Source organism: Labeo rohita, unplaced genomic scaffold, assembly GCF_022985175.1.
Source record: "Labeo rohita strain BAU-BD-2019 unplaced genomic scaffold, IGBB_LRoh.1.0 scaffold_1600, whole genome shotgun sequence".
Lineage (NCBI taxonomy): Eukaryota > Metazoa > Chordata > Actinopteri > Cypriniformes > Cyprinidae > Labeo > Labeo rohita.
The window spans coordinates 1-11,796 of NW_026127781.1; the positions used below are offsets into that span (position 1 = coordinate 1).

General features: G+C 38.7%; 1 long non-coding RNA gene across 1 annotated transcript; it reads left to right on the plus strand.

Annotated features, from left to right (window-relative positions):
- Positions 1-5,856: 5,856 nt before the first annotated feature.
- On the plus strand, positions 5,857-9,442 carry LOC127158612 (uncharacterized). The gene is made up of 3 exons (XR_007826205.1): positions 5,857-7,097; positions 8,936-8,994; positions 9,108-9,442. It is a non-coding gene; the product is annotated as an uncharacterized LOC127158612 (long non-coding RNA).
- The last annotated feature ends 2,354 nt before the right edge of the window (positions 9,443-11,796 follow it).

Sequence of the window (11,796 nt, forward strand, 5' to 3'; positions counted from 1 at the left end):
ACCTCAGAAAACACAGTGGACCAACACCAGCAGATGACACGGCACCCCAAACCATCACTGACTGTGGAAACTTTACACTGGACCTCAAGCAACGTGGATTCTGTGCCTCTCCTCTCTTCCTCCAGACTCTGGGACCCTGATTTCCAAAGGAAATGCAAAATTTCCTTTCATCAGAGAACATAACTTTGGACCACTCAGCAGCAGTCCAGTCCTCTTTGTCTTTAGCCCAGGCGAGACGCTTCTGACGCTGTCTGTTGTTCAAGATTGGCTTGACACAAGGAATGTGACAGCTGAAACCCATGTCTTGCATACGTCTGTGCGTAGTGGTTCTTGAAGCACTGACTCCAGCTGCAGTCCACTCTTCGTGAATCTCCCCCACATTTTTGAATGGGATTTGTTTCACAATTCTCTCCAGGGTGCGGTTATCCCTATTGCTTGTACACTTTTTTCTACCACATGTTTTTCTTCCCTTCGTCTCTCTATTAATGTGCTTGGACACAGAGCTCTGTGAACAGCCAGCCTCTTTTGCAATGACCTTTTGTGTCTTGCCCTCCTTGTGCAAGGTGTCAATGGTCGTCTTTTGGACAACTGTCAAATCAGCAGTCTTCCCCATGATTGTGTAGCCTACAGAACTAGACTGAGAGACCATTTAAAGACCTTTGCAGGTGTTTTGAGTTAATTAGCTGATTAGAGTGTGGCACCAGGTGTCTTCAATACTGAACCTTTTCACAATATTCCAATTTTCTGAGATACTGAATTTGGGGTTCTCATTATGCCGGGCTCACACTACAAGATTTTTAGCCCGATTTTTCCCCTCCCAAGAATCGGAGCAAAAATCTTGTTGAGCACCTCGATCGGTCCCGATGTTCGGCACGGATTATCTGGTAATGTGAGATGTTCACAGATCAAATCTTGCACCTCCCGATCTGCTCTCACGCAAATCGGGGCCGCCCCCCGATCATATCAAACATGTTTGATATTCAGGATTTTAAATCAGATGATCATGGCTATGATTACATCAGTGCTTTCACAACAGCCAATGCGCGACCGCAAAACAGCTGCTGTACGGTTCATTGGATAGTGGAGATGGAGGAAACTGCTTCTTAGGTTTTTGTAGTGACACTGTCTGTATAATATGTTGAAAACATACCACAACCGCATGGAGCAAGGAAAGCAATGCTCCATGCGGCCGGAGTCCGACCCGAGCCCAGCTTTTTTCCCCTTCTCTTAAAACGGCTTATACTACTGTTTTGGCAATTAAAATAGTTCAGTTTTTTATGTAATGGCAAAGTGATTATATTTCATTTCGGTTTATTAAGTTAATTTAGAAAAACGTTTGGAGCATTTTTTCTTCATTAAATATAAGTTTGTTTGTTTTTTAATTAACGACCAAGCGGTCAGCTGCAGACAATGAGTTCATGCTTAATCAGCTTTGCCTTCTCAAATCATAACCTGCCTAAAGTAAAATCTATAGATATATAGATTTTACATATAACAGTTGACTAACATTTAAAAAAAAAAAAAAAAACATTTGTAAACATTAGTTGCTGAAATGAGGATCTGTTGTGTAAGATCACGTGAGGTGCTCCCTCCATCATGATAATCTTAATATTATCTTGTAGTGCGTGATGTGCCACAATTTTCAAATCTTGTAGTGTGTGCATGTTTAAGATTTCAGGGAAGATAATCTGCAACGATTCTCCTTATGTGTGCGCTGCAACCAGATTTCATAATCTGTTAGGATTTAAAAAATCCTGTAGTGTGAGTCTGGCTTTAGTTGTCAGTTATAATCATCAAAATTAAAAGAAATAAACACTTGAAATATATCAGTCTGTGTGGAATGAATGTATGCATTATACAAGTTTCACTTCTTGAATGAAATTAGTGAAATAAATCCACTTTTTGAAGATATTCTAATTATATGACCAGCACCTGTAGTCCAACAACAATACATAAAAATTGTATGTTTGGGACTTTTGTTTTTGATCTCTTTAAAAAAATGTTCTTCAGTGTATCTTCAGAGCGCTTGCACAGTCGGTCAGAATAAAAATAAGACTAGAAAAGTAAGATAAAATGTACTAATTATTTCATTAATGCCTTACCTCTAACCCAAGTCTAACCCTAACATTAGCCTGAAACCATACCCATTTTTTTTTACGTAAATGTCTAAAACATTTCTAAAACAAGGTAAATTCAATTAAGAAGCAACATTTTTTAAGATATCAGGCCTTATTTTTAGAAAATATACTACTTATATTAAGTCATTAGCAAATCAAATTGATCTTAAGCAACACAGTATATATACATATAGTGATGGTAATGCTGAAAACAGAAAACAGTTATTTAGTGTTGTACCTCCACTTATATAACAGTCACTTTCTGGGTGGTTTGAATAGGCCTTTGTCTCTCTGTTGTGTGGCGCCTTCTACTGGATAAAAACATAAACTAGCTCTCTGAGATTTATAGTGACCCAAAAATATTTGGACACCTGAGCCAAACGTTAAAATGTCAGACCAATTGACAATGATTTATATTAAAGCTATAAAGATATAGCATGAGCACAATGTAAGTGATACTGTAGCCTAACCTATATAAAAATGTATAAAGAAAAATACCAAGACACAAAAACAAGCCCAGTAAGATTGTGCCCCTTTTTTTGAATGTTCAAACTTGCATTAGCACTATAGTGGTGAAATCAGACTCCCTCTCTTAGATAGTCGACATCATCTTTCTTTTCTTGATCCTGATTTTTCTGATTCTGCTTGATCTTTCATGTGGACTCGTGAACAGTCCCAGCAATCTGTGCAGGAAGGTCATAATCAAAATATGATGATTTAATTTTAAAGAATATATAGTAAATATTCAGCAGTACAGACACATGTATACTATAATACAAACATGCGTATGTGTTTCCCACTAGTTTTAGCTTTTGTGCATTCTGCACAGGATACACACATAACTGCTTATGTTCAGCCCATACTGCATCAAGAAACCCAGCAGAATTTGCAAATTCTGCATTTATCACCAAAAACAGGTATGGGTATGAAACCACATTAACAATCCTGGTACCAGCAGTGGTCTGAGGTGGGACAAACCAGCAACAGGGTGCTCTCAAAGCTCACTGACACACAAAGGCAACTCTCGTCTAGTCTGAACCAACAGAAGGTCTACTGTGCACAAAATTGTACTCATGGTTATAGAAGGAATGTGTCACAACACACTGTTCATCACACTCTGCTGCAAATAGTATAAGTCTGCACAGCTGCAGACCAATCAGACTGCCAATGATGACCCCTGTCCACTGCCGAAAGCACCTACAATGGGCAGAAAGTGTCAGAAATGGACCTTGGAGCAGAGAAAGAAGGTCATCTGGTCTGATTAGTCCCTTTTTCTTTTGAATCACATGGACAGCTGTGTACATAGCAAGATGACCAGGAGCACGCCTGTAGCAGAGACAAGGGAAGCAGAAGGCTTGGGGGAAGTTGGCAGAAGTGGAGACTGAAGGAAGCCCGGTGGAGCCAAGTGGATAACAGTCCCAGGTGAAGCAGAGGGGATGAAGACCCAAGGTAAAACTGACTGGTCGACAGACCTAGGAGAAGTGATTTGCACAGAGGTCGTAGGAAAAGCTATATACAGGATTGACCATCCTGGGCTGGGCTAGACTGGTGCAGACACAGACCAAGGCAGATCAGCATGAGCCTGGGACTAAGAAGAGTCAGGACAGGAGGACTAGGAAGTGCAGATGGGGGTGAACGAACAGGCTTAATGGGGCCACACAGGTCAGGTATACATTTCAAGTATGGTCATTTTTGCCAGCATGGAACATCCTAAGGTGGCAGGAAGTGAGAGGCAGGATGGGCACATCAACAAATGAGACTTAAGAGAATTAAGACTAACAAGGATCAGCAGAAGAGGAAGCGACTTGGCACAGAAGAAAATCAAGACATTCAGAATGTCAGGGGAATGCTGGAGAATGCTGGACTGCTTTGATTATGATAATTACTTCCTCATCCAGCTCCACCAAGATGGAAGCATAAAGTGCTCCAAAATCTCCTGGTAGATGGCTGCACTGACTTTGCACTTGATAAAACACAATGGACCAACATCAGCAGACATCACGGCATCCCCAAATTATCACTGACTTCAGAAATTTAACACTACTTCTAGAAGCTTGGATTCTGTGCCTCACCAGACTCTGGGATCATGATTTCAACATACAGGGCAAATGAAGGAACTAATGACAATCACCTGTGACACTTAAATGAATAACCATTAATCAACTATCACATATATAGGGGCTGGATGCCATGGTTCAGACGTGGCCGAGGCCTTCCCCCGATTTCTCTGCTTCCGGAGAGTGTGCCAGGAAGGCATTTCGCTACTGCTAGTAGCCCTGTTCTGGCCGGGCCGAGTATGGTTCTCTGACCTGATTTCCCTCCTCGACTGCTCTCCGTGGAGGTTCCTGTTAGGAGGGATCTCCTCTCACAAGCGGGTGGCACGATTCTGCATCCCGGCTTGGAGTTGTGGAAGCTGTGGGTGTGCCCCTGAGGGGGCGCATCTCGTAGCCTCCGGTCTCTCAACCGAGGTTGTTGAGACCATCCTCCAATCCAGAGCAAGAACAGAACAAGAGAAGAAACGTATACGTATTCCACACCATAAGTCTATAGAACTTCTTAATGAGAACTGAAAAGAATAGTTTCATTTGAGTAGTTACCATAATGGTGATTAATTCACCTTCACATTTGCAATATCAAAGAAAGCCAAAACAAAATGATAATACAAGTATCATGAAATCTCATCTGAAGCCTAACCACTGTTCAGGAGTGTGCTGTTCCACTAAAACATTTAAATTTTGCCCTACCAGCCCTGTGACACTGCAGCATGAAATCCATCATTTTTGCAGCAATCGAAAGCCAACAGTGTTGCAATTGTCAGGTATTAGGAAGGTTTTTTTTTTTTTTTTTTTTTTTAAAAAAAAAAAAAAAAAAAAAAAAAAAAAAAAAACTTTTGAACAACTATATTTTTCAAACACACATCAAGAAGCAGCATATGAATATCAACAATGGTGACATCAAGAAAAAACTAAATGCCCATTCGAAAAATCCCACACCAAAATAAAAAATGTAGAATCATTGAGAAATGATTTTTATTTACTTTATGATTTTGTCTGTTTTATGTGTGTGTGTTTTAAGCACAAGAGATCACAAAAAAGTTATTAATGCATGGAATATTTTTGCCGGAACATTTTTTAACGTTTTTCAAATGTTACTTTTTTTTTTTTTTTCAGAATGTTCAGAGGACATTCAAATGTAATGTTTCTGTTATCAAGAACATATTTTCGTTAGTTGGGATACTGATACCTTACAGTGTATACGTACAATATGGTTTGTACGGATAAAATCCGTGGCGATAGAAAATATGGTTTGTACAGTATAAAAACCATTACGCCTGTGAAGAGTCCCTACAAGGATAGCTGACCAGACGTGTGCGTGTCATGTTAATCAGACTAATCACCTTATAGGCTATTTACTCTATTTTCTAACTCAATAGCTCTGAAGTGTAACACGTTGCAGAATCGCTGCTGTCTCTTTATGAATTAATGGAATGTTCATGTCAGACAATGCGGAGTAATAATTAGCGAACGTTCGGACTATAGGGTTGTTCTGGAATTTTACTATAGTGACTAGACTACATGCTCTATTGTGAGAGAGGCGGACAACGGTAACCTAAAGTAACTGGTAGCTTTTTTCCTTTTAGCTTCTCCCAAAAGCCTTTATCTTCACATCTTTCACTTGCCATCACGAGCCCACTCTCCTTCGCGTCAGTTTCGGTTTCTTTTTTGCAAAAATAGATCGCATTAGCGCCCCCTTTTTTTTCGGCCGTCAACATTACTTAATCTGACACTGTTTCTTTGATGATGAATCAGCCAGGCCGACGGCCGTCGAATACGGACTTTCTGGACTTCTCCATAACGTCCAGATGGCCAGTGCGCCCCTGTCAGTAGAGCATTAGCTTTTAAGCACTACTCACTGGACAATTCATTCCCAAACTGTCGCCCTACATTTTGCAAAAAAAGTATTTATTTATTCATTTATTTATTTTTTATTTTTTTCATAAGATTGGCCTGCTTATGAGGCTAATAATGTCTATATCTCCAGCATCCTGGTGCAGAGAGTCACCAAAGAAACTTCACGCCGTAGTGGATGTAAAACATCAAACATCAGCTGACATGCAAACTAAATGACACGTATCTTTGTATTTGAGAACCAGTCTGATCACCATCAGAACAAACCTCAGTGTTATGTACATATAATACAGAAACATAATACAATAATGATATAAGAAAGGCAATACAAAATGCTGTTTTTTGCATGCCAGGTACTTGTTGGATGAATGTCAAATTTATGAAGACTGTTTGACTTTAGAAGCAGGTTTCTCTTTCACTTTCTTACATCAGAAGGACGTCACTGGAAGATCTGCATTCTTAAAAGTGACGATAACAACATACAATGTGTTAAGACAGCAGGAATGTGTGAGAGTTCAGCAAATGACAGTGTTTAAATGCGTGACTCTATAAATATAGCTGTGGCAAGATCCACCTGTAAATCTATAGTATACTGTGAAAAGTTTTAAAGACTTCTGCAAAATGCTGTAAAGTTAAAATCAATACCACAACATTTTTTTAAAACAATTAACATATTATGGTTATTCTCACTTATCAAATGTGCTTTATTAGTTTAAACACTTTGATGCATCGTACTATGGTGGTTAAGCAGTGAGTTACATTGTTGTTCGAGAAAGATGACACACTATCCCCTTCCAATAAACTGGTGTTTTAGAAAGAAGAATTCATACTTCTGTGTAACTGGCAATGACTTGACATTTCCATAGATTTCATTAGCTGTCATAAGGTGGATTCTGCTCCTCCCATCTCAACAAAACTCTGTGTTTCCTCATCAGCTGCGCAGTCTGTCAAACTTCTGTCAGGAGTAAACACTTCACTTTAACACAGAGAAGATGAGAAAGAAAGAGACAGGTCTCTTTGAAGCTAATCTTTTTGGATTGTGACAAAGGCAAAAAAAATTAATTACATTAAAGTAAGTCATCTCACTGTTTTTACTTTATTTTCTTGGCAGGGAGCAACAATTCATTTGACATCTTATGTTTGTATTTTTGTCACTATCTTCTGTGTTCATTCCGATAATAAACCCCGTGTGTGTTACGTTTTTTTATTTTCTTTCTCTTTTTTTCACTATTTAAAATCTTTTTTAAGTCACTACGAGAAACATGGAAAACAATTTGCTCCCAAAATGAAATTCCTGTGACACTTTTTTTTAAAACTGAAAGACAAGATGAGCCTGATGGTAGAAACATACCAAAGGAGATGATTTGATTGAAATGTAAGAAATGAAGAAGGAGGAGAAGATGTAATCAGCCGCTTCTGTTGTCCCTTATCTTCAGTAGTCACAACAAAGTAAAATCAAAACAAGCTACTGTAATGAATTATGTGAGTCATTTTAGTTATGCTTTACAGAAAGTTGGCTACAATCAATGCCTGACAATCTTTTTGAGGTACCTGGATTCACTTTTGTGCAAGCAGACAGGCATAAACACTTGGGGAAACGCAAGGGGAGTAGGATGTGTGTGTGTGTGTGTGTGTGTGTCCTGGGACCTCATTAGTACGGCGCTAAACTCATCCAGAAACTCAGCAACAGGTTTCAAAAAGCAAGGCTAGGGATCAAGATACACGTAAACAACCTTTAAAATAACCCAGTAAGTGAAAGCTTTGTTACACCATACTGTTTTGAACCTCACTTTGTCTGTTTCTGGACTTTTCTCTGTTGTGTGTGGGCTCACCGTTTACTGTGGGTGTCGCAGAGGAGGAACGCGACAACACGGTAATGGTGGCCGCGCATCCCACTCGCAAAATGGTGGCCGTGCCGTAGCACGTTCATACCATGGCGGCGACAACAGAGCCCGTGAACAAAGTCAGAGCTGCTCTTTCTAAGTCAAGTCAAGTTACAGCTGTGTTTCCTGTGTCAAGTCAAGTCAGAGCTGCTCTTCCTAAAGCAAGTCAAGTTACAGCTGTTGTTCCTGTGTCAAGTAAAGCTACAGCTGTATCTCCTAAGTCAAGTCAAATTTCAGCTGTTGTTCCTGTGTCAAGTCAAGTTACAGCTGTGTTTCCTGTGTCAAGTCAAGTCAGAGCTGCACTTCCAAAATCAAGTCAAGCTACAGCTGTATTTTTTCTGTCAAGTCGAGTCACAGCTATTATTCCTGTGTCAAGTCAAGTCAAGGCTGTATTTCCGGAGGCAAGTAAAGTCACAACTGCCATGCCTGTGTCAAGTGAAGCTACAGCTGTATCTCCCAAGTCAAGTCAAATTACAGCTGTCGTTCCTGTGTCAAGTCAAGTTACAGCTTTATTTCCTCTGTCAAGTCACGTCTCGTCGGTCCGCCCAGAGCCAAGTCACGTGTCGTCGGTCCGCCCAGAGCCAAGTCACGTCTCGTCTGACCTCCCAGTGCCTTGTCACGTTTCGTCTGTCTATCCAGACCCTAGTCACATCTCGTCTGTCTGTCCAGAGCCTAGTCACGTCTCATCTGACCTCCTAAAGGGTATGGTGAAATGGAATGTTCCCTTAAGAAAAATGTTTTTTAAAACATTTTAAAACTGTCCATTTCAATTCAAAATTTAATTGACTTTAAACTAGAAACCAAACCTACATGCTGATACTGTAGCATGTCTATAAACAAGCAAAGTTTAAAAGGCAATATCATGACAAGTTTGTGAGTGTGAGACTTTGTCTTTCTCTCACTTTTAATTTCCCTATAGGTCAGAATCAGGATGTTCTGGTGATTTGAACAAAACCACAAAACACACTGTACTTGCTCAATCATCTGTTTATCCAGTCTGACAGCTATCCTTTTCTCCTCCCATTAGACCGTCAGTAAATATTACCTTTGGAGGATCTATGAGGCAGATCTTTAGAAAGAAAACAGGTAATTTCTTCTTGTAGAAAAACTGTTTATTAATTTTTCAAAACCACTTGAAAGGCCAATTCATATTTGCAGGCTGTATTTCCTAATTTTCTCTCTTTTAATTTTCTCTGTAGATCAGAATGAGGACAGCAGGAGTATATCAGATGTTATTCAGAGTAACATTTCACTGAGAAGGTCACGAAATGAAGCTTAAGTTGCATACTCAAGTAAGTCTGTTTACTCATTTCATTCACTGCTATGTGATCATGTCATACGGAACCATTGGAGTTTATGATACTAGTATTTCACCCTAATTTTAGACTTTAGAATTTTTATACACAATATAGTCAAATAAAACATACATTGATAACATTAATCTGAATTAGCCCCAGTGGGTTGGGACTATGATGATCAGGTAAGTTTGATAAATTATGAATGAAATGCTATTTGGACAAACATGCCGAATTTCTCAGCAATAAAGATCTAATGTAGTTTGTTGCTCGTTTGATTTTGCTAGTCTTACAGTGCATTAAGGTTTTACCAAAGGAGGAAATAAACCAAATGAACTTCTTAAATTTAATATTGATACTTAATAGTGTGTATGCACATTTGACCATACTAATGAGTTCCAAAATGTCCCCACTAATATACTGAAATGCTGAATAAGGAACATGTTCTTGCTGTTGCTAAAGGAAACGAGTTTGTCAATATGTTGGTCTGTTCACCAAAAACAACAACTCTCACTCTATAAACAGCTGATATAACTGACACATTATCATATCAGAATACAATAGCTAAGACCCCAAAGGTAGGCTAATGTAAATAATGTTAAGCTGTTATCAGTACCAAGTTTATGAAACAGACGCTTATCTTTATTACACAGAAGACAAAAACTTGCATCTAAAACTAGTTATGTTACATTATATTTATGGTTGTTTAATCAAACACGAACTTCCCTAAAACATGATTTTTTAATACATAGGCTATGTTAATTAACTAGCCAGCTAACGTTAGCTCGCAACATGGCTTACTTTAGTTTACATTTTCTTCACATACCTTTATCTTGCCATTTTTTCCCTCCCTCGGTTTTCACCTTTTTTTCTTTTGTCTGCGCCAGAAGGATATTGTCCTTTCTTGTGACATTTGTAATTTTTTATTATTTATTTATTTATTTATTTTGTATTTTTTGTATAATTACCATTGGCCATTGACATAATATTAGGGATGGGAACACACTAGTGTTCCGAAGCCTTGCTCGAAATGAGGCTGTCACGTGATCTGTGAAAACGAAGCTTCGTTACCTCACTGACACGTCACGCCAGGCTCAAACACAAAGCATGTGGATCGCGTTGTCCCATACCCGCTATTCATTTGCAATGTTATAATTATATCGGTCATCATGCATGTCTGTAGTTTTTTTATGTGGTGTATCGTTGTTAAAATGCTACTATTAAAAAACAATGACGTGTGATTGAATGGCTCTTGTCTGAATGAAAATTAAAACACCTTGATAAAAAGTTAAAGTCCTTCTTCAAGGACAAACTTTTTTTTTTTTTTTGCTGCTTGTAAACAACTTTCTCAGTTGTCAACAGCTCACATTGGTGATATACTATATATAATTAACAAGTTAACAAGCATTTGTATTTGTGCATTTTTTCTCCTTCATTAGTGTTTTTTTATTACCAAAAACAGAACAAACATTACATGAATAGCTTACACTGCTACAAATTTACATATATAAATGGTATACAGAACAAAAAGGAAAGACAGACAAACGTGTACACACAAACCATATATATGTCACTACATATGATTGTAATAAACAATCAGAGCCTAAAATACATGTCAAAACACATACTTTTCTATACATTTGGTTATATGCAGTTTTCATATTATATCAGATTCAACCAGGGTTAGACTGGGACATAAAAACAGCCCTGGACATCATCCACACCGGCCCACCACGTTCACACACACACACACACACATGTTTGTTTTTGTGAATTGTGGGGACTTTCCATAGACTTCTATAGATTTTGTACTGACCAAACGATATTGTCTATCCCCTAACCCAACCCTAACCCTAAACCTAGCCCTCACAGAAAACATGTTTGCATCGTTACACTTTCAGATAAACATCATTTACTATTTTTAATCATTTTTTAACATTGTGGGGACCGCAGGCCGGTCCCCACAATGTCAAAAATTTCAGGTTTTACTATCATTGTGGGGACATTTGGTCCCCACTATGTAGCAAAAACAAGTACACACACACACACACACACACACACACACACACACACGCACGCGCACACACACACTGTATGTATCTATATGTATTAATTCAGTTTCCATTATACTCAATATACATGTAAAATGGCTGTTTAGAATAAAAATACAAAATTAATTGTATTAATTGTATTGTTGACTGTGACCTCCTTGTCCTGCTCTTGCAATTTTTAATTTGCCCACAGCACAAATTTCTCTGCAGCTGCACTGACTGAGGCAAAGTCTCTTGATTTTCAGGCTTTTGTGTGTTGCCATAACAATTCTCTGGGAAGACAAAATATCCATCCCTTGTGTTTGGAGGTATTTGGACAGTGGTGATGTCTGCTCAAATATCCTGAGGAAGGTTTGTGCTGTCAGTATCGTCTCATACTTAAGCAGAGCCTCAACAAATCCTTGTGCTTGAATGCAAGCAGTTGTTTTCATGGTCATGTCCTCTTGTATAGCTGTCAATGCAAGGATGATATCCACATAGAGACAATTATGTGGATTTGCAAATGATCCAAACACTTTCCTGAGAGCATTATCTTTGGCCCA